The sequence below is a fragment of the Furipterus horrens genome, unplaced genomic scaffold, assembly GCF_987537825.1.
Source record: "Furipterus horrens unplaced genomic scaffold, mFurHor1.1.pri manual_scaffold_2, whole genome shotgun sequence".
NCBI classification, from domain to species: Eukaryota; Metazoa; Chordata; class Mammalia; order Chiroptera; family Furipteridae; genus Furipterus; species Furipterus horrens.
In genome coordinates this window covers 192,452,417-192,476,801 of record NW_028327172.1, presented here as the reverse complement: position 1 = coordinate 192,476,801, position 24,385 = coordinate 192,452,417, and the positions used below count along the sequence as shown (strand labels likewise).

General features: G+C 39.8%; 1 protein-coding gene and 1 pseudogene across 6 annotated transcripts in view; one reads left to right on the top strand and one right to left on the bottom strand.

Annotated features, from left to right (window-relative positions):
- The window catches only part of APBB2 (amyloid beta precursor protein binding family B member 2), a 328,286-nt gene that overhangs the window by 280,628 nt on the left and 23,273 nt on the right, over window positions 1-24,385 (bottom strand). The window lies entirely within an intron of this gene.
- LOC150020199 (large ribosomal subunit protein eL21 pseudogene) lies at window positions 2,485-3,006 on the top strand (annotated as a pseudogene).

The window sequence follows — 24,385 nt, the reverse complement described above, 5'->3', positions numbered from 1 at the left end:
TGATTTTCCTCTTTTGTTCCACATTTTGCTGAAGGGCACCATGGACTCTTGCCCAAATCTGAAACCCAATACTGCAGGTACCAATGATCCTTCTCTTTCCTCCACTACCTTATACGCAACTAGACGCCAAGTCCCATCTTCTTGCTTAATCAGAAATGGATTTGCATTTATGTATCTAGTCAACATGCACCTACTAGTATAATTTTAACCATCAAGGACGAGTAAGAAAAATTAATGAGGGAGAAGTAAAACCAAAATCATGCATTCCTGCCAAATGAAGGTGCTTTATATGAAAAAAGACTCCAATACAGGTAAGTGGAAGGAGAAGTGAGTTTCACAGAATTTCAGAAGAATTGGAACTCTGGCTATCAGATCATAATCATATTTTCAAAGACAGACTTAATATCTGTCATGATTAATTAGTGTTACTTTGATTTCTTTTTTTTGTTTGTTTTTATAGATTTGCTTGAATTTACTGTTTAAATTTGTCATTGGTTTATTGTTATATAAGAACTGACAGCATAAGGAGTTTAAATCTAGTTTTACATTTGGCATACTTAAAGCTACTTCATAATAAAAATATTTATATCAGTACTGGGGATTTGTGAGAATATTTTTCCTTTAAAAAGGAACACCGGTCTTTATTTACTTTGCCACTTTTGTTACATTCATTATTCTCTCCATAAACAAATACACAGAAATGGAGCACAATAGCACAAGCAAGAAATCATTTACTAAACTCCGATTTCTCCCCAGTTCTCAGGCTGTTTGAATTAACTCAATACTAATGAATCTTTTAAAATAGCGTGCTTTGTTTCTTGCCTTTAATAGTGATGAAGTAAGACCACTAGAAACACTGCCCTGCCCAGCTGCTACCAACACCCATAACTACTAGAATTTATAAATTGGTACCAATGCACCTGGCAACAGTACAGCAAATGAAATGTGTCAAACAAAGCACAGTCCTTGACTGAAGGAAGTCCCCTTCCTGGTTGGGTTTCAATAACCGGGAATTTTGGTGCGCACAGCATTGTTGTTCTAAATGATTCTAAGAAACTCTCAATTGTTTCTTTTTAACTTCTATGTTCTTATTCTTTATGGACTGATACACTCTAGTTCCTTCAACCAGCAGATATTTCATTTTAAAAGTCCTCCACCAAGATAAAATTTTTTCTTCCCAAAGCACTGACTCAGAATCAGAAGGGGCAGGGCGGGGTGGGGGGAGACACAGCATATCTATGCAATCGCTTATGGGACAGAGGAGCACACTGGGGCCCAGAACGTTGAAGAGCTTCCCTGGGGCCACATGGTTGATGGGCAGAGACCAGAATCCACTTCTACCTAGTCTTGCCAACCAATGCAACTCTGTGATTCATCTGACTCATTTTAAATCATAAGTTGTTTGAACTAGGACTTCAAATTAATGACTTTGGTCACTGTTAAACTTTCATTAAAAAATAAAGTCAAGTAAGTTGATATTTTGTTAATTATAACTTGATAGCCACACTGTATTAAACACCAACTTGTGTTTCAATAAAAGTTTAATGGAAATATCTCAAATTCTGAAACCTAATTCCAGGATTCTTATTTGGAAGCATTTTTTGTTGTTTTTGTTTTTTAATCTGAATACATTAACTCGGGGGGGTGGGGGAATTAAATTACTTCTTTAATTTAATGAAAGGAAAAATAAAAACATTCCACAGATGGTTTTAATAACTCTAACTTGGCGATTCTCAACTTCAGATCTGAGGTAGGGCACAAGAATATGCATTTTTAACAACCATAAGTTGATTATAATTCTGATGGTTTGAAGGTCACTTGATGGGAAACACTGATCTAGTCAATGTTTTTAAAAATTAAACTAACTCTGGTACTATTTCTATCTAGTCAATAAAGTAAGACAAATAAAGGAAGAAGAATAAGACAAGACAGCAGGCATACAAACAGACGTGGTGTCACCCTTCCAGCATGTGGAAACGTGGCTTCTATGGAATAACATTCCTAAACTCTGGCCTACTAAATTATGCTGAGACTGCTGCTAAAAATTTTTAAAACCACCTCAAAGCAGAAATGGCACCATCCACCAAAGAACAGGTGAAATCAAAGACTGGTACAGGGCTTGGCAGATTTCAGGCCCTCAAGAAATATCTGTTTAATTAAGAAGCAACTCCTGCTCTAGCTGGAAATTTACTTAACCACAGACGTGAAATCATAATTAATATGATCACATCTTATTTTCCCCCTGTGTTTGTTTCCTCGGGGCATCTACGATGGCTGAGTTGGAAATGGAGCTGTCAGTATTATAATAACAACATTTGTTGGAAAGCTCATCCTATATTTTTGTAACTCCTAAGTTGATGGATAAGGCTTCTTTTCAGATTTTTTTCAGAAGAATCTGAACTTTTAAAAATTATATCATTATCCACCTTAAACCAACTAATAGTGGCAAGCAAAACCTTCTACTAGAAAGGACACGTGGGAACCGCCATCTTTCAGTAATTCGCCAAAATGACTAACACAAAGGGAAAGAGGAGAGGTACCCGCTATATGTTCTCTAGGCCTTTCAGAAAACATGGAGTTGTTCCTTTGGCTACATACATGCGAATCTACAAGAAAGGTGATATTGTAGACATTAAGGGAATGGGCACTGTTCAGAAAGGAATGCCCCACAAATGTTATCATGGCAAAACTGGAAGAGTCTACAATGTCACCCAGCACGCAGTGGGCATAGTTGTAAACAAGTAAGTTAAGGGCAAGATTCTTGCCAAGAGAATTAATGTACGTATTGAGCATATTAAACACTCAAAGAGTCAAGATAGCTTCCTGAAACGTGTGAAGGAAAATGATCAGAAAAAGAAGGAAGCCAAAGAGAAAGGTACCTGGGTTCAACTGAAGCGTCAGCCTGCTCCACCCAGAGAAGCACACTTTGTGAGAACTAATGGAAAGGAGCCTGAGCTCCTAGAACCTTCTCCCTATGAATTCATGGCATGATAAGTGTGAAAAAATAATAAAAGACTTCTGTACTGATAAAAACAAAAAAACAAAAAAAAGAAAGGACACGTGGAAAAAAAGAAAAGGGGAGAGACAGAGACATAATCAATTGGGGGAGGGGGGCAGGGAATCAAGAGCAAAGAAGTCAGGAATTAAACGGAGCTAAAAATACAAATTGCTACTTCATGGTCCAGATACTGTAATACAGCATTTTGAACAAAAAAGGGCATAAAAATCCCCAACAGACTCGCTCAGAAAAAAACGACAGGAGCCCCAGAGGACACTGCAGGCGGGGTCTCCCTGTGCTCTCCCACCACCAGGCATGGTCGTGCTGTGAGCACACAGAGGCTCCGGAACTGTGTTCTGCTCTCTCCCAAGTACAGATAAAACGAAAGCCACGCCCCTGAGGCTTCTTCAAAGGACCACCCACCCTCGAAGAGCACTCAGTCTGTCCTTTTAGCTACAGTGAAAGAAGCCAAAAGACTGACCCTCAAACTTTCACCTCTGGAGCAGGCTAATCCCCAACACTTAAATAAGGTGGAGAGTGGAAGAAGCAAATATGAGGGTCAGGGCTGAAAATCTGCTCTACCTCCTCCATCCCCACCTGATGGCACACACCACTGCTCTGAGGAATGAATCCTCTGGGAATCTGAACCCGCCAGGATATACCAGGAAACAACACAGGGTCAGTGCAGAAAGAGGCTACTGATTCCTACCAAATTGCCACAGCCCTTGGGTAAGAGCTACATGCTCCAAAGCCCACTTCCAAGGCAATCCTATCTGTAATTAAGAGATCTGAGTAAACACCAGGACAAGGGCACTGACTCCAGAGCAAGGCTGGCTGGGTTCACAACCTGGCTCCTTCCCATTCTAGCTGTGTGACCTTGGACATATCATGCAGAAGGGGCACAATGACAGCAGCTAAGTTGCAGGGCTCTTCTGAGACTTGGATGAACTAATATATGTGGAAGCTATTATTACTATGAAAGAAATACACCCAATTCTCATTGATAAGGTAGAGGGTACAAGAGTATACTCTCTTCTCAGAAAAAGACTGCTGTATTCCTAAGAGGCTACGCCCAAACTAAAGTTCCATAAAGTGAATCGTATTTTAGACACCCGAGAAAGTCATCCTGGTCTGTCTAACGCAGTGGCTCTAAGCCCAGGTGGCACCAGGAGCACCCGAGAAGCCTTCCCAAAGGTGCATGCCTGGGCAGTAGGTCTGGTTTGGAACCTGGAATGTGTATTTTAACAAAGCAACGTCACTCTCATGCCCACCTGGACATGGAAAATACTGGCTGAAAGCAAGTCCCAACTCTGCAAAACCGGCCTTTCTTGGCAGGGTGAGGATAGTTCAGGGGTGTTGGAAGTGTACCACTGCCCACAAAAATGCCTCTGCAACCTGTTTGCTGCTGCCTGAAATTCCTTTTAGCAGGAGGTGTCCACTGCACAAATCAAAATTACATTTTAAACTAGAAAAGGAACTAACATTGGTTGAGCAACTGCAGTGTATCAGGCTATATCTATCACACACACACACACACGCACACGCACACACTCAGGAGCACCCTGTGGCACAGTCTCTGTGCAAAGGAGGAAACGGAGGAGCAGAGAGGGTCCCACAGAGCCACGATTCCGGCCCAGGTGTGTCTGCCTCCTGGTCTATAACCTGCACTCAGGAACCCATGGTTCTAAATCAAGGACAATGAAACGGGACTGAAGGAGGTACTTCACACAGACACTACATCCCATCCCCAGGTCTTCTCACATTGTGCTGAACTAGGAATAAGTTGAAATTTAAAGATGCAAGAAAGAGTCTTCCACTCACCCTTCACCTTTTCCAGGAGAGACTTTTAGGGCAAATCTCAAGCTCAACACACCTTCATGCTACATCTGTCCAATAGAAATGTATTAGCCTTAAGTGTTTCTCTCTCCTTTTTTCTTCTTAATGGCCAAAAGGAAAGAAATAGATGAATTAATGAAAATAGTCAGATAAAAATAAAAAAAATGGCCTAATCTACCTCAGAAAACTATGTTATTATGAAGTTCAGGTAAGATCACAATATCCACAGTAATATAAGGTAATACTTATTGAGCATCATCGGTGCCAAGAACACATCATCTCCTGCCCACCCTCAGAGATTCCCATTTCTCAGATGAGGAAACTGAGGTAGAAAAAGGGCAAAATAACTTGTCCAAAGGCCCACAGAGTAGGAATGGAAATTCAAACCCAGGATAAAACCTAGCCCCTCAACTATTAAGTCTTATTATGTGATTTTGCCCATAAAATCTCTATGTAATCTGTCAGGTCTTACAGAGATATTAGGAAATTTCATGAACCATAAAGTGCTCTACACTGCGGGAGAAGCAAAGGGATGTGTATAATCTATACATAGAAATAAAAAGAGAAGCTTGTAAAACCTATTTTCAGCTTAATGAATAGAAAATAAGTAGAAGCACCCAAAGAAAATGGAGGCTATCAAGAAATAAAATTAAGGAGAAAAGCAATGGGCTTAAGGGGAAAAAACAAACAAATGAAACAAAGTCTCAGGATGCCGCTTTGTGGGTGCCGGAGAAACAATGGCAAGGATGAAAAACAAGGACGGGACGGTGATTCAGCAACAGCAAGGCAGGGAGCCAGGACCCAAGGCAGGCTGGCGGCAAGGAACGGACGGGGACCTCACAGGTGCTGCCGGCCTGGACCAGGACAGGGACCTGCGATCACCAGGCCGGACAGAGGAAATGACAGAAGCCTGCTGCTTAAGTGATTAGTCAGGGCCTGACGGACGCTGCTCTTTCTTCCATGTCCCCTCCCTGCACATGCTAGAGCCGGACCCGACAGTTCTTCTCCACAGGGGGCATGATTTTAAAAAAATATTGAGTTGGACAAAAAGCCCGTGACATTTTTTCCCATAAAATAAAGACACAATTTTCATTTTCACCAATAACTATTGATCTTTTGAGTATGTCAGCTATATTTCCCGCTATCGGCTTCTAGTGGGTAGAGGCCAGGGGTGCTGCTAAACATCTCCCAATGCGTAAGACAGCCCCACAGCAAAGGATTATTTGGCCAAATTGTCAACAGTACCAAGAAACTTCGCAAACCACTTCTGACACATTCGATCAGTCACAGCACCTCCTCCATACACTGCACCAATCTTTTTTGTGTGTTTCAGTTGCGTTTTCACCTTTCTTGGAATAAAAAAGCATAAAACACCAAAAAACACTGCATATTTCCTTCCATCTTCAATGTTAAAATGTCTGCACAAAACTTCACCAATTTTGATGTTATTTTTTTTAATACACGCTGATATGACAGTTGTCACAATGCAAGCTAAGAAAATTGTTTCAAATAAAGTTAAAGACAACGAAGCACTACTAGAGCCATCGTACGGACAAAACCAAACCAACTTTTTGGCCAACCCAATACCATATAGACCAGACAGGCAAAAAAATTTCTCCCTGCCCACAGCACCCCAGTCAGCAATCAGAATGCCAGGGAGACATCAGGAAGCTGAGGATGGCAGCAGAAGCCATTGGCAGTCAGGAGACCGGGTCCAGATGGGGCTCCACTCATGCCCTGGCTGTGTCACCACAGCAACTCCAACCATCAGCATCCAAGCGAAGGGCAAACAGGGTGGCCTGTAAGAGGCAAGTTCTTGTCACTCACTCCCTTCCTGTGTTCCCTTGGTCTCCCTCTCACCTCTCAGACTGTAGAGAGGTCTCCAAAGAGAGGGAGGGAGGAAGGATGGTTCCTCTAAGAACTGGAAACCCAAAATAATAACCAAACTAATGGACCTAATAAAAATAATAAGCCCTGACTTGTGTGGCTCAGTGGGTTGGGTGTCGTCCTGATGATGGAGGGCTCACCAGTTTGGTTCCCAGTAGGAACATGTGCCTCAGTTGTGGGCCAGATCCCTAACTGGGGACATGCAAGAGGCAGCCAGTCGGTGTTTCTCTCTCAACATTGATGTTTCTCTCTCTGTCCTCCTCGCTCCCTGCCCCTCTCTCTAAGAAATAGAGTAAAAAATCATTAAAGAAAAAAAAAAAAGATAGCTACCACTTACTGAGCTATTACTATGTGCCAGGCATGTATTAGCTCATTTCACCCTCACCACAACACTCGGAAGGTTAGCTAAAGAACTTGTCCAGGGAACACCGTTTGTGAGTAAGCTGGGGCCTCCAGAGCTTGAGCTCTTAATCACTCCACACACAGCATTAACTTCAGAGATGAGACGACCCAGCTAATTATAGGATGCTTCTTTGCTCTTTGGCTGAAATTCTATCAACTCAAACTGACAATGTGTGTTACAGAACGCTGCTGGTTTCCCGGGGGGAAGAGGAAGCAACAAGTTTGGAACTACAACCTGGTAAATACCCAGCCTGAGTGAAACCATGCCCTTCACAGACATGGCTCCTTAATTCTGAAATCTCTTTCAAGAGGACAGCATTCCAGGTGACCACTGACAATGAGGACCCCACCCAAGCAACTCAGGAGAGTCCATGAGGCGCAGAAATGTTGAATGGGAGACACTAAGTCTTTTGGGTCATTAGAGAGCCAGGACTAGAATCTGACTCTCCACATCCCAGTTTCATGTTCTCTCAATACTTTAAAAACAAGACTCCATGTCTTCTATCTTGCTTTATCCTGTACCTTTTATTACAGAAATTTTCAAACACAGTTGAAAAAGTAGAAAGAATGAATGAACCTCTTACAACCATTCCAACTTCAGCACTTCAACAATCACCAACTCATTGTCAACCTTGTTTTACCTCCATATGCACCTAGTTTTCAACCCCCTTCAACCCCCCACCTTCCTTACCCCACCCCCACCCCCAGCTCCCCATGCCCCACTCTATTGATACAGGGGTTGGCAAAACTCAGTGGACAGTTATGCCTATGGAAAATAATACAATAATTAATAAATAATAATACAAGAATACTCTGTGTTTCACATACTCGCAGTTGTAAACCTACTTTTGCCCACCCTTGTATTTAGGGATAAAATGTAAGCAAGTACTGTATTTAAATCCCAATCTCAGTCTCTTAATTCACAACTGATTTTATTTTATTTTTTAAATTCTCATACGAGGATATGTTGATTTTCAATAGAGGAAGCGGTATTGGGGGGGGGAATCGATTAGTTGCTTCTCATACCTGCCCCAACAGGGGATCAAACCCACAACCTAGGTATGTGCCCTGACCAGGGATCAAACCTGCAACCTTCTGGTGTATAGGACAACGCTCCAATCAACTGGGCCACCTGGGCAGGGCCACAACTGGTTTTAAATGTACATACAAATTAAAATCAGGATCTTAGGACTACAAATTTTCAAGACACTGACACAGGGCACAAGAGAAGTCTCCTTAGTTTTAGAGAAGACCTCAAGACACAAAACTTCACTTTAATTGAGAACCCAATGCTTTCTTTTTATACCAGACAGCACAAGCCTAATTAAGTGCTTAATAAATACTTTTTGTGATGATAAACCCCTTTTTAAAAAACTAACAAAAGCCCCTAACTTAATAGATTGCCTGAAAAAGTAAAATACTATTACTTCTCCTTAAATCTTAACCCTTCAATAACTAAAGAAGCTATTTTATCCTCTGGATTTCAAATCCTATATCACACTAGCATTAATATAGTCACAGACTAAATTCCAGATGTTGTTAGAACCAGCAGAAAGTTGTAGTTTAGAAATATTCCAAAGTGACCCCTTAAAGCGTGGCTATTTTTAAAAAGGACTAGATTAAATCTAGGTGTTTAAGTACATATCAAGGTTAACATAATGCCCACCTTCTAAGAGCAATTATGGATTTTCCTTTTCCTTTTGAAGTCTAATTTTACAAAGAAACCTAACTGGGCATATTTTCCGTTTGGCCTCATTTGCGGAAATTTTCACCATCGGAGTAATAAGCCACTTTTCTAAACCATTTAAATATCTAAGACTCCCCTCACTAAAAATTAATTATTTTATATTTTATTTGACTGTTTGAAGTGTCTGCAATACACCCATGTAGAGAAAGACCATTTGATTTTGAGCTCCAGAATCCAAAGAACCCCAGGTGTGCAATCTTTAGCTGTGTAAGGTGGGGCACACGTTGCTTACCTGTGTCCTCGCTGTACCCCGGGGTCCTATCAGTACTGTTCAACTATGAACAAGGACCCAGTGGCTTTCTCCCAATCACTGTGAAGGGCTTGGAGTTCAGCCAGCCAGCATGATGCTCAACATGGTTGAACAATAATTGGAAAAATTGTTTTCTGAAAATGTGAACAAAGATACACATCATTCTGGAAGCCATGGGCAGCCACTTTGTCACCTTGAAGAGAATCACACTGGGGCGGGGTCTGGCAGAGGAGGCCAGCACTTGAGCAGTGCCTCTGAATAGACTGTTACAGTCTCTCAAGGTGAGAGCAGAATCTGAGACTAAGCGTGTTTAGTTTAGAAATATGTAGAGCAATTTGAAAGAATAATTTTACATCTGTTGAATTTAGTCATTAAAAGTCTAGGGTTTATATTTGTATGTTTAAATATTACTTTCCTAGTCATTCATTAATATTGTATTTTACAAAAGTGGCATTGATTAGGAATTTTTTAAAAGTTCCTTTCCTCAGATCCCTTGAGAAGGGGAACTCAGCCCTGATCAAACCATACCTAAGCCACTCTTAATCTTTCTTTCCTCTTTAGTTAGATGAGCCAACAGATGTTGTATGTGGCTGAAGCCTGTCTTAGTTGACTTTTCTGCCATTTAGAGTGGAAACTATTTCCTCTGATGCAGGGAACGACCAGCCCCAAGTAAGCTGAGAGAAGGGACAAAGATGAAGAAGGTAAGACGCAACGCAGGCAAAGGGACCAAGCAACCCAATCATGACATAAAACTGAAGAAGAAGATAGCTATTCAAAGATGTATAATTAGATAAAGGCTTTTCACAGCCCTGCAATTAAATGGCCACCTTCACTGATTTCCCTCCTTTAAACAATAAGCCTGTGCAAGCATTGCATTGTCTTGCCCATTTCAACAACCGCCCATCTGGGGCCAAATGAGTTATCTTCAAGCAAATGTCACACACAGTGGGTAGTGATTTCAGTTTCCTAAATCGTTGTCAAAGCTTTGCATACTTAAGCTTCCAAAAAGGAGAATTGGAAAAATGACAATTTCGAGGTGGGAAAGAAACATGAGTTATTTCAAAGCAGCAGCCTGTGATATGGTAAAATCTTTCTTCTCAAGTGCCTCCATCTAACATTTTCCCCAACTGCAATCACTTCGATGGCTGGCTTTCACTGTATTTATGCTAAAATTTAGCTGACATTTTTATAGTACTTTACCAGGGTGAAAAGCCAAAAATGAAAAAAAGGGGGAAAAAGGAAAAGGAAATGTTACTTGGGTTTTTTTAAAGTAAAGATAAAAACTATAAATGGTGCAGTTAGGAAAGAATAAAGAATGAACTTTGTTAAGAAAAATGCTGGTTTTATTAACCTAAAACAACTCTAAAACAGAATGAGGCTACTCTATGTTAAAAGTCCATGTATAATAAGTGAGTTGAGTAGTCATTGGGGAAAAGTACCCACCCTAAATAATCAGTCTGAAGACCAGAAACTCCCAAATTCCTTAATAAAATGGTACATTCACAAGTGACTGAGGTAATCAGGAAGGGTAATATCAGAGCCCCCTTCAAAGTTTCCCTAACTGTGGGGTCCAGGATCATTTTTTCCCAGGAGTCTGCGATTTAGAAACTTCCTGTGTCTTTTCTGATTTTATAATAATTTTTAAAATTAATATATGCTGGGTCATCTTCATGCCAACCTTATTATAGTCATGTAATCTCAATCCCTGCATTTGCATTTATAAGCAGTCTGGTACCAAGACAACTTAAAATGAGAGCAAGTGGTTCTCAAGCTGTGATACCCCAGACATGGTCTCAGAGGTCAACATTTCAAGCCTAGTTCACTGCATGATATCCATTTGGAAGAAAGAATAAGTAAATTACATTATGGTTAAAACAGGGAAGAGTGACACAATGCCCTGAGAGGCACACAACACCATTTCCGCAATATTCTTAACAAAATATGCAGTCACAAAGGAACAACCAAGAAACCCAAATTCAGGATCGTTCTAACAAAAGAACTGTACAGTACTCTTAGGAGTATCTAAGTTAAGACAGACAAACAAAGGGTGTGGTGCGTTCCCTATTAACAAGACTAAGGAACCATAACAAGTGAATGTAACATGTACTCCTGGATTGGATCCTAGACGTGAAAAGAACATTAATGGGACATTAGCTGGTAAAATTTAAATCAATGTTTATTCCCTGAGTTTGGTCACTGTGCAGTGATTATATAAGATGTTAACATTTAGAAAATCTGTGTGAAGAATGTAAGAAAATACTTCATACTGTTTCTGCTAAGTTTTTTGAAAGCCTGAAATTATTTCAAAATAAAAAAGAACAATAAAAAAAATTTTTTAACAGATAAGAAATGGTATGGACCAACAAAAAGGAAACCCCAACAGCACGAAGCTGTTCGATGTCTATTAATGTCCAGCTGATGAAATGTCTGGTCCTCTCTATAGAGACACTCCAGAAAGAGATCTAACTAACGGGTGATGTCAGATTTTCAGTTGGCTTCCCATGTAGGTTCCCCTCCGGAACTGGTATCCAGAAACCTTTCTAGCTCTAGTCTTTACTCTGACATTGACCATCTGGTATTTTTGTTGACATAAATCTCTTGTGACTTGAGTTAACAAGAACCATGGAGAACCGCCAGAGTTCAATGACTTTATAGGTATACGGAGATTAATTTTCCAAGTAATGAAAGCTAAGAACCAAACCCCAAACTATGGTAATAAAGAGCTACTTGTCCAGTAGACCCTGCCCAACAACATTCTGCAAACCTGTAACACCCATAGAATGTTATTGTTTCACAGCTTCTAGCAAAGATAACAGCTAGCTTCAACAAAGAGAAATGTATTCTAGGTAGAGTCACCTTGAAAAGCAGTGGAAAATGGCAACAGCAAACTTTGAATCTTGTTCAACAAATAGGATTATGGAGGACAGAAATGCTAAGGGCTAGGAGCCAAATTCCTACACAACTCAGCAAAGGCTAAGGAGGTTGTTTTTTTGAGTTGGATAACCCTTTTATAACGCTCCATGAGGACCTGTATCCACAGAGATTCAGAATTATCATTATAAAACATAAATCTATGCATGTCTTTCCTCGACCTAAAACTCTTAAATCATTTTCCACTGCATTTAAAATAAAGATCAAAATCCTGGTCATGACCTGCAGTCCTGGCCCCTGCCTGCTGCTCTCACTCCTCATCAGCGTCCCTGCCCCCTGCACACTCCAGTCCCCGAGTCAGCCTTCATCATCACTTCAGAGACTCAGCGCAAATGGTGATCTTTGTCTAGAATGTCTTCCCACCTCCCCTCCCCTCCACACACACACATTTCAGCCTAGCTAACTTCCACTCATCGATATTTACTCAGGTTTCAGCTTAAATATCACTTAATCAGGAAAGCCTTCCTTGACCAACCTTGCAGACAAGATGAGTACCCTCTGTTTTACATTCTCAAGGCACCCTATAATTCTTCTTCATAGAACACACACCCAATTCTAAGTGTATATTTGTAAGGCTCTTAGTGTCCCCCAATAGATTAGCAGCATCCAGAAGCCAGGGACTAAGTCTGGTGTGCAAACCACCCCATCTGAATGCCTAGCAGTCCTTTGCACTTCAGGCATAAGGGTGAATGCGCCCCAAGTCCACAAGTTATTTCAAGATTTAAAGAAAATAAAGCGTCCCAAGCGTATGGACACAGTAAGCATTCTATAAACGATAGCTATTTGAATTACATCCAAATAACTTTGCTCTAAATACTATTGACAATTACCAATGCTTTTCCTTTCACCTGATGGGGGAGAAGAAAAGCCTGGCTAAAGGTGTCAAATCGTCTTTTTTTTTTTCCCCAATGATATTTTTGACTGTCAAGTCAGCTCATTTTAGGATACTAAAAAAGTTCAAATTGCAAGGTATAACATCAAGAAAGGAAATGCTTCCAAAATGAACACACTACACTTTTCTCTGCAGCCTGGCCTATTTCCTTCTCTTTCAAAATCCTGGTTATTACTAGTACAAAGATGACTGCTCCCTCATCAAACACCAAAGACTCCACTAATAACCTTCATAAAAAATGAGCTTCCGCTATGGCTAAAATTTCATTTGCTTTAAAAACATGAAAAACTTGCTTCTGTCTCAACTATGAACTAATAAAAGCAGGATAACTCACAGTTATTCCCAAGCAGTCCTTGTTCAAAGGACAATTTAAAGTTTTTTAAAATTGTAATTTAGTTAAAAGATAAAAATACAAAAATTAATGATTTTTCCAAGGTATGTTTCACTGTAACACCAGATAAATTCTCCTGGGCCAAGGAAATATACTCAGCAAAGGAAACAGAAACCAAACACTGAGATTATCTTAGGGAACAAATAACTGGACTGATTCCTATTGAACAGAGGAGAAATGAGAATTCAAGGATGTGTGGTTTCCTTCACAGAAAACTACACTTTAGAGAATTAGGCTTTCGAAAATGTCTCCACTGAAATGGCTACATTCCATATCTATGTATCATATGCAGCAAAACCTCACAGATACATGCCAAATCCAGTGGGTAATTCAAAGCTAGACCATGTAGGGGAGGAAAGACTTGACTTCTGCCCTCCTAGGTTTGATAGCTGTGTTTATGAAGTAAACCGAAAACAGGCAGATTAACTAGAGGAAAGGTATACAAATTTATTAATTTTAATATCATGTGGGAGGGGGGTTAGTGAATATCCAAGAAAGCAGTGAGATTTGAGAGTTTATAGACCATCTTAACACAGGAAGGAGAGGGAGGATTTATAGGTGTCTCAGGGGAGGGTAAATGAATTTTAGGAAAGGATGAATGGGGCCCTTAGATGAATAGATGGGAAGTCTGACAGCTAGTTATAGTCTGTCTGGGTGTGGTGTGTGTTAAGAGTCAATCTTCGCTGATTGACGAAACTCCCAGGGGGGGATTTATAACAACTGACTTCCTTTTGGAGGATTTGTCTTAAGAGAGAAATAGTAGCTCAGAGAAACCCTTTCACTGCCTTTGTTGTTTTTCAGGTGCCTTCAACTCAAAATAATCAATATACCAAATCAGCATATTTTGGGGTGGTATGTCCGAAACTCCTTCAGTTGAAAGCAAGCTCTATAACCTCACAATCATGAGACAAACAGATACATTATATATGCAAATATGCACACACCTGATACTTTGAATCTCGTGAAACCTACAAATCTTTTCCCTGAGGGCTGGAGGGGAACTTATACTAAAGAGGCTGCCTTAACTCATCTCCATTTAACCACCTAGCCAAATTAACCAGCACATCCCATTCCCTCTGGAGAGTATAATGACTGATGTTTGAGCAGACGAGGCGCTCACAATGAGTAGGACTAGTAGGACATATAGCTGAGCACAGGGCTTCTCAAAGTGCAGTTCAGAAACAGACAGAGGCCAACCTGCAAAGTGTTTGTTACCAGCTGCCCAAGAAATGGAGGTGGGCATTTAGAAATGTGTGCAGCCATCAGACATGGTTGCAACATCCAAGTGACCAACTAGCAGAGACTCTCTCGTTGACCGACTAGCGGAGACTCTCGCTCGTTCGGGTGTTGTTGACCTTGTAAAGTGAGTTGCATGTGGCGCCAGCTGCCTACTAATCAAGCCCTGTAGAGCCATGTGACCACAAGTGATAGTTTAAGGGTACTTTGTCAACTGTAATACAATTAAAATACAGAACCCGTTTCCTCCACTTAAAGATCTGTCAAATTTGATGATGAAGTTAAAGAACTGTTCAAATTGGCTAGTAAAGAAGGACTGGAGGTGCATTTTGACACAGCAGCATCACTTGCTTCATTTTGGAAAAAAGCAAAAAATAAAGATCTTGAACTTGCTGAAATTGTTTTACAAGGTCTTTTATCATTCTCATCAACATCCCTCTGTAAAGACCAGTTCCTTCGCCATGAGTGTTATTAAAACAAAACTGCCCTGGCCAGTGTCGCTCAGTTGGTTGGATGTCATCCCTCAAGCCGAAAGGCTGTGGTTTCAATTCCCTGTCAGGGCACATGCCTGGGTTGCAAGTTCCGTCCCTGGTTGGGGCAAGTTCCGTTCCTGGTCAGTGTACGTGCAAGAAGCAATCAATCAATGTTTCTCTCTCACATCGATGTTTCTCTCCCTCTCTTTCACCCTCTCTTCCCCTTTTTCTAGAATTAATTTTTTTTAAAATAAAAAAAGTTTTTAAAAAAGCAATAAACAGTTTAGATACATTAACCCTGATAAACTGTCAATAACCCAGCCTAGAATAAACAGGTTAACAAGCAAGAAGATCATTTGTGACATCAAAAACATTATATGTTGATATGCATATATGGAGTCTGTTTAAAGTATACATGACATTTTTAATATGGGAAATTGACATTTCATTCATAATTTTTTGTTTAGTTATAACTGAAATAACAAATCAACAAGAGTAATAGTGATCTTTTATGTGAATTGCCTATATGCACAGTTTTGACGCACATGTACAGATTTTGTAATTTTCTTTCCCTATGATTGTTGTAATTATAGTTAATGAAATGTAATTTTATTTCTGTTGTTTCTAAAACTAAGTTTAAAAATTTAAGGCTTATATTTTGTATGTGTTTTTTATTATTTATAAAACTACAGGTCCATAACAGATTCAAAATAAAAAGACTAGACCTTCACCACATAAACTGGGAAGCGGAAATCTGCTCACACCAATCACACTGTATCATGCTTACTCCTAACCTATTTATGACAGATGTGTTTACTCCTAACCGATGCCAATTGTTCTTATAATTTAATTTAATTATAGGTAAACACATAGTAAATTGCATATAAACACATAAAACATGAGTCCAGAAAGTTAATGTTTCTATAAAACAAAGTTGGATATTTGAATAATGTGGAATAATTCAATAAAAGTAAAACACTAAAATAATTGCCACTATATTACACATGGGGAAGAAATGGCACAGGATTAGGAGACAAATAAGAAAAATCTGCATGGATTCTGTACTTAGTCACGAAGTTTGAGTAACACCTTAAAGCAACCCACACTGAAAACCAGGTAGACCACGCATCACACGTTCAGTGTATGTGCAAAAACCAATGTTGAAACCACAAACGGGGCCCTACATCAGAAACTAGCAAACAGATGTACATTTATATGTTTGATTTTAAAATAAAATGTGTTACATATAAGTATGACATTCTTTTTTACATTTCTCTACTTTGACCAGCTGCTGGTCATGATAATCCCAGATAAGAGAGCTTTTACTGTAAGCACAAAATTCTGCACAGAATATTCAAGAGATTCTGGCCTCCTGGCTCTGTTACTGAAATGTAACTGCTAGGGGGTAAACAGGGACAAAATCAATGTATGGAAAGACACACCAATCACAAAAAGAGCAAGAAGTCCAAAACGAGAGTCTACCCAAATAAAGAAAATGAAACAATCTGTGAAACTGCAAAGCATATGTCTCTTTCATGGGGATGTTATATCCACACCCAGTTCCTACAGAGAATATGCCTTTTAGCAGTTAACACCATTAACCAAATTAAAGCAGAGCCCTTGGGGAAAAATCTCCCAGGCAAAGCTGAGAGGTCAAGAAGCAAAAGCATAAATCAAAACTATATTAAATGTGCTTTTTGAGATACTGTAAAACATTTTCCCTTATTATAAATACAAAAAGTATCAGTGATTCTGAACAATAAATTGAACTAATCCAAAGACATGGGTCTAGGTTTAATTCTGAATTCTGACTTTTCTGCAGTTTATCCACACTGGTCCATAGTTTAGGATTAAAGTTTTAATGTAGTGTTAAGGAAAATAAGCAAAATAAAGTGTAATAGTGTGATGAGGGAAACTGACACAGGAAGTCTCAGTAATGCATTCTGGGTTGATTAAAACTAAAGTTACAGAAAATTTTTAAACATTTTATTAATACTTAAACTGAAATAATTTAAACACAAACTTATTTTGAACTAACAGCCAGAGTATGTCCTATTTTTATTTCACAGCATTGGGCCTTAGCTAAATTAATACAAAATCTCACTGTAAATTATTGTACGAATGAAATAAAATGGAAATAATGTGCAAGGAAACGGCCTGGGAACAAGTGTAGGGAAAAAAAATTAATTTCCCTTCTACCTTTCTGAGTTCTTAGCTGAGATTCCTGAAATAAGAGACAGATTAACAAGATAAATGTACACAGAAGTTTATTAACGTGTATACCTCATGTATACATGGGAGCTACCCAGGGGGAAATGAATAACTCAAAGAGGTGGCTTAGAATTCAAGCTTAAAACCATTTTAACAGGAAAAGGGGAAGGGGACTTACATCTCTTAGGGGAGATTAAATGATTTTTAGAAAAGATAAATGGGCCCTTAAAAGAATAGATGGGAGGTGTGAAAGTTTCTACTTCTAATCTCCTTTCCTAGGGTAAGAGCCCATCTTCCCTGCTTGATGAAACTCCCAGGGATCAATGACAACTGAGTTCCTTTGGGAGAATCTGTCTGCAGGCAGAAAAGGAGAGTTCAAGCCTCTCCCTGAATTTGCTGTTTTTCAAGTGCCCACAGCTCAACATAACCAATATATCAAAGTGGCATATTTTGAAGTGGCATGTTCTGAACTCCTAAGTCACATTTTGGTCTGGCATATCCTGCAACCCTCCATATGTAAGGCCCACACAGGTGGTGGGGGACACTGGGCTGATGTTGCAAGTCCTGCTCTTCATTCTGGCTCTATCCGTAATTAGCTCCACGGCCCCGTGGAAGTGGCTCACCTAATTTTGGGGTCCCTGTCTGTGAACTCAGGGAGTCAGCTTACGTACATACCGCAGGTGCTATCCACATTAAGATCCTACTGCCCTTGAAGTAAATACACAACTGACACTGAATTTAAGCTCTATGGGCAGTGAAGGGCAAGATGCAATCATAAGATCTACCACAGTGAGCAGATCTAGACACTCAGTGACTCAGCTGATAGTTATTCTGGTTGTGAAACAAAGGGAAAAAATGGGGAGATTTGTGGCACAGACAGCAATGCCAAGGACTAACTACTCAGTTTTTGTAATTTTTCATGGCAAAATGTATATAACCACAATAGAACTTAAAAACTATTTGGTATTAAAATAGGTTTTCTTCCTAAGTTTGTAATTAACAAAAAAATTATTAAAAAAAAAATAAAAGAAGGAAATACATTAAGATGAAGGGATTGAAGAGATTATTTTAAGATTGTCTTATTGGCATCTTTATTTGCTCTTACAGACTGCTAAATTAATTCTTTTTAAGTGAAAAGGTGATAATGAAGTAATTAAGAATACACACTTGGAACTAGGTGGCCTGGGTGAAAGTCCCACTTACCAGCTGCGTACCTCTGGCAAGTTTAAGTGTCCTCATCTGTAAAATAAGGATAATACGATCTCAACACCTCATGAGGTTGTTTAAAGTTAATAGGAGTTAATATTTATAAGCCACTAAGCACAGTGTCTCTGGCACATAGCAGAACCAATATAAGCATTTGCTGATATTTTATGGTAACTTCATATTTAACTAAAAATAGATGTTCACTAATATACCAAATGAAAAATCACATAAACATCAAGCCCCTAAAAAAACCTCACGTAAAAATATCAACATTAAACATTTAAAATATCAAAATAATTTGAAGAATTCCAAAAATAGATATGACATATATATGTCATAGGACAGACATAGGATCTATATGACTGTAGCTTCATTTAACTGTTTCCCAGACTGCAATTTTTCATCCATCTATCCTATATGTAGCCTCCAGATTAAAATTACTAAAGCAAGGTTGGGTTTCAGTCATTCCCTAGAAGAACATTTTAAGACTCCACATAGTACAAGATAAACCTCAAACCCCGGAACCAAGCTCTACTTCCTCCTGTAGACTAGAATGAGCCTCTAGCACTCTGTATTTCCCAGTACTTATAACGGTGTGTCATTACATATTTGAGTGATTGCTTGGTTAATATCTTCCTCACCCACTAGAATGAAAGCCCAAGAGGTAGGCTTGTGTTTTATCCAACACTGTCTGTCACAGGCCATGGCTTGCCGTAGGTGCTCAGTAACTACTTGATGGATGAATGAACCTCATCATCCATCAAGGTTCAAACCACCACCTCATATGTATGACCCTTCACAGTGTGCAAAACACTCTCATATAAATCTTCTCATCTGAGCCTCACAGTAAGCCTGGGGTAAGGCCGGGCAAGGGAGAAAAGCCAAGGTCCAAAATTCACTGAGTCACCCAGGGTCACATTCTTAGCAAGTGGTAAAGAACCCAAGGGCGTTAACTTCTGGTCCCGAGTTCCTTTTAGGACATTCTGCTGCCTGAGTTAAATCCAATACAAAATACTCAGGTATTGGCTGTACATTGAATTTTCCAGCCTCCGCAGTTTTTACCATTCCCTTCCACCCACCCAGTACTGCTTCCTACCTCTTTTCCCACTTTTCATTCATTTCATTCATTCAATAAACAAACAAATATTCAATAAGGACTGTGATTGATGGGCAAACCCTCCTTCTTCTTTCAGGGCCCACTGCTGTCCCATAGGTGCCACTTCTATTGAATGAACATCTGTGTATTCTCTCACCAAGTTTTTCATTGTAGGGACATTTACTTATTCTTTTAATACACCAATGAGCACCTGCTGAGTGTCATACTCTATGAGGTTCCAATGAGAATGTACAGTTGGGATACCAGTGTCTCAAAGTGGTCTCAAAAACTATTGACATTTCCGGAAAAGAATAACAATGTAAGGCAACCAGACTTAAAGAGCAACATAATTGTTGCCATTCACACAGCCTGAGATGTTCCTCAACTGAGAAATAAAGCAAACACCAATGTCAAAACAAACAAACAACAATGAAAAAATATATATACATATATATATAAAACTTTATAGCAATTTAAAAAGGAATACAGATTACATTTATCTACCATCATAAAAAAACAGACTCATTCAATGACATCCTCAAGCAAAGTATCCCCAGGTCTGCTCCACCAAAAAGCTTTTTATTCATTTGATCTGTTAAACAGTTAACAGCCCTTCTCAAACTTGTCACCTCAAAAGCACACACAATTAAAAATGGAAACAACAGATTCAGGGATTCTATTCCTCTGAATTACTAGTACAGAACCACAACTCTAAATACTACAGCAATAAACCTGCAATAATCCTCATGAAATATAGTATCAATTAAACACTGGTGCAAGAAATGCAATGCAGAATTACTGCCATATTAACATTCCCTGAAGATAAATCACCCAAGACTTTACACAAGTGAAAATTGATTCTATGAATATTTAACACAGCTGGCTTTATTTAAAATTTCCCATAGAAGACATACGCCGCCATGCAAAGGAGCTACAAAGGGTTAATAATGCTAGATTATATATGAATTCAGAAGAAAGGAAGACAGCAGCCTGGGAATGAACCTTCCTTATCTTGGAAATGACAATATTTTACAGTCTCGAGGGAAAGCATACAAAGCAGTATTCGATAATATGTTAATGCGTTACAAGATTTAATAAAAACAATACCTAACTAATCCTCCTCTTTCTCTCCTACCTAACTTTCAACACTGACTGTAAGAAGCCAACCTCAGATAAGACAAAGAGGACAGCTAGCTGCAAGCACAAAATAATGCTCAGAACGGGCGGAAACCTGAGAAATCACCGGTGTGCGTGGGCAAAGGTTTCTCCTACACAGACACAACTGCTTTCCCACAATGCAGTTCTGAGGGGCTTGGATAAGTCTAAGTAAACCTACAGGATGGTGTGGCTGGGCTTGTTTGCTTGCTTGAGGGTCTTTAAATGTAAAGTTGAACTTGCCTAGATGTTTTCTTGTATCTTCCAATGGAACAAATGTGCCCTTTCCCCACCCCACCCCACCCTTTTCCTCATGCCCCCCCATGCCCCGCCCCTTTTAAGGTCTCCTGATAACTCTGCCTTTCCCACAACTTGATCATCTAAGAGGGAGTGATTTACAAACCCTGCAGAGAACCCATAACCATCCTCAAGGAGCCTCATCAGGAAAAGCATGCCCTTTATTAAATCTAAAGCTCTTCTCTTTGTGCAGTTTAATTCCACTTCCCTTCTTTTTCCCCTGTGAACACAGTGGAAGGGAATAAACCCCTGAAAGAAAAAGCCCCCTTCATCTCACAGAAATAATCACATTTGGTCAAATGAATTCTGTGAGTTAACAGATGTGCTCTTAAATGGTGCCCTCTTCAAAAAAAAGGAAGGACATCAAAGATCAAATTTAATTCTATCATTTATGTTTTTAAAAAATTCAGACCTAATATGGCCTTGTGGAGGCTAAGCCTTCAATATCTCCTTTGATTCCAGAATTGTACAGGTCTTCCTGAAAGTTTCTATTCACACCGTCTCCCACAACCAATTTCAGCAGGTGTATAGAGCTTTCTCTAAATGGTATCACTGAGCATTTGGGGGCCGGGGGATGATACAACTCAAAGCCCTCATCTTTCACTCCACTCTCTCAGTTGCCCTTCTAGGTCTTCTGCTCCCTTACCTTGATAGACTGGGAAAGAGAGAAGATGATACTTAAGTCTGCTAATTACATTTTGCTTTTAACTTAAAAAATATGTATTTTATTTCTTTGTTTTTAGAGAGAGGGGAATGAAGGGAGAAAGAGAAGGACAGAAACATTGATGTGTGAGGGACCTGGTCCACAATGCAGGCATGTGCCCTGACTGGGCATTGAACCAGCAACCTTTCAGTTTGCATGCCAGCACTCAATCCACTGAGCCACAGCAGCAAGGGTGCTCTAAACGTTTGATTTTAAGATATGTGAATAAAGAAATTGAAATGCAGCTAAAATTGTTTTCGGATGTACATTGTCCTGCGAGCTAAGTATGTATAATTTCTTCATTTTCTTTATTCAAGCAAGTGAATCTCAGATAAATATCCTTTTAAGTTAAATACTTCTTCGCTTATGACTAATCCTATATACCCTTAACACTCCCTTACCCTCAGGAACTCAGTGTTTCCAAGAGCGCTTTCATATTTTGATCTTTCAATGAAGTCTCCTTCCCCCACAAGCATCTAGGAGCTGCCCTAATGTATTCAGCCTCTTCTGCAATACTAAACTCTGGAGAGGAGGAGGAGGAGAGGCAAAGGGGGAGGGGGTAGAGGGAGGGGGAAGGGGGAGGGGGAAGGGGAGGGGCGGGGGGAAGGGGAGGAGGAGGAGAACTACTCAGCATCATATACCATCATGTTAGAAGGAAAGGGCTAAAATTTGCCTGAGAGGGGCTAACATTACATACTTTGGCATCAAGTTATCATTACTGGGCAGAGTTAAAGTGAAATAGCCCTGTGAAAGAAAAGGAAGGGGAGTCTAAGAAGCACCTACCTCCACTCTAAGCCAGTTCTGTAAAGGTTTCCCAAAGGTTTTCACATCGTTGGCATCTAGTTTCTCAGCGTCTCTGGGGTGACCATGGGTCCTCAGCAAACTAGTCAAAGATTTAGTCACAAACTCAAGAGCTGTCTGTGTTTACAGCCTCTGCTTTCTCCCCTTCCATTGAGTTCACTGCAGTCAGACTTTCAGCCCATTGATCTAGCAAAACTGCTTCTGTCAAGGCTCCCAGATGTGGCCAAAGCCAGTGGGTCCATCCAAACCCTCATCCTACTGGATGATGACTCCGTCTTGTAGCACATTTACCGCGTGCCTTTTGAGAGCCACGCTCCGCTCCCCACCACCTCCTTTCCATGGGTTCTCTTCCTATCTCATTAACTCCAGACTCCAGAACCTCTCACTACCGCCACCTTTAGCACCCTGGCCCAACTACCATCATCTCTTGCCTGGATTCTTTACATGGCTCTGCTTCCTTCCTTCATTCTAGTCCTAGCAGGTGATACTCCTTCCAGAGTTCACTGGTGAGTTCATGGAGGCCTTGTCAAATCTGCAGCACAGTTCAAACTTCTTCCTCTGCCCAATCTTGCTGTTCACAGCATTGATCCCAAACATCTTGCTCCCCAAACTCCACCTCAGCATATGCTTCTGAGGACCCCCACCTTGAGACACTTATCAACATCCCCCAACTAGAATGGAATCTTATTGAGCAAGGACTTTTTTTTTTGACGTGTCCCCAAAGCCTAAAATAGAACCTGGTACAAAATGGGAAATGGCTGAATGCAAATCAGAAGGAAGGAAAGAAGGGAGGGAGGAAGGGAAAGGTGCTATTTGGAGACTAGCCCCTGGATAAAACAAAAGCCTCTTCACATGATCATTATCTGGCACATAGCAAAAGGAATACATACTATTACAATGAAACTGCATGAGGTTTCTAAAGTATACTTTGCTGTTTGACTTTAGCGGAAACAAACAAAATATGTGTATAAAGTTTCTAAGATTCACTTATCATCTTGACACTCCCCATTCTTCCCCTCTTCCTAGGATTTTGAATTTTGCAACTCAAGTCTACCACCAAGAGAATTTCAGTATCCTAACCTTCAAGGTATGGAAGATACTATGTAATTACTGTTCAATAGCTTTATGACATGTTACTTCTTAACTCCCAGTAACAAAAAACTCTGTGCTGAATTTTATCATGATAAACAGCTTATTATAGCTTTTCTCTTTACTGACTGTGTCTTATTTCAAGCCTCACTCAAATATTATTTTTTCTTCCTTGGAGAATTGTCTTTCACTTTATTGCAAGACTATAATTGTGTTGCTTTGGCAAATAAATTTAAATACATTTTCCATGCTCTGTAGTTGGCGACTCACTCAGACCCAAATAAAGCTGATTTCTACCTGGGCATGTACCTCATGCCAAGTCAATCAAGAATATGTGAGGTCCGACTATAAAGTAATAAAGTTGGGGGGAGGGAAGTTGTGTATGTTTGGTTTATAGAATCACTTTCATTTCTTTACATATCCTTGCATGATAAAAGTCTAAGGGAAAAATGTAAAGACATGTTAACACCAAAAAACGACAAAATCAACCCACCGTGGAGTTACTATTACTTTACTGGTCTGAACCCACTCTACAACAAATGGATTCAGAACACTGCAAGTTTACAGCATAGAAATGTCATACATAGGTGTACCCAAAATATTTTATAACCATAAATATGAATAACAGAGTCTTCCCAGTCAGACCTATCTAATTTCATCAACCTTCTGAAACTACATCTTTTGCTAAAGCAGCCTCAGGGCACAAATGCAGTAAGAGAACATTAATTAAAATACATACAACCATTCAGGAGTAGCAAGGGGTATAGTACTATATTTTTTAAAG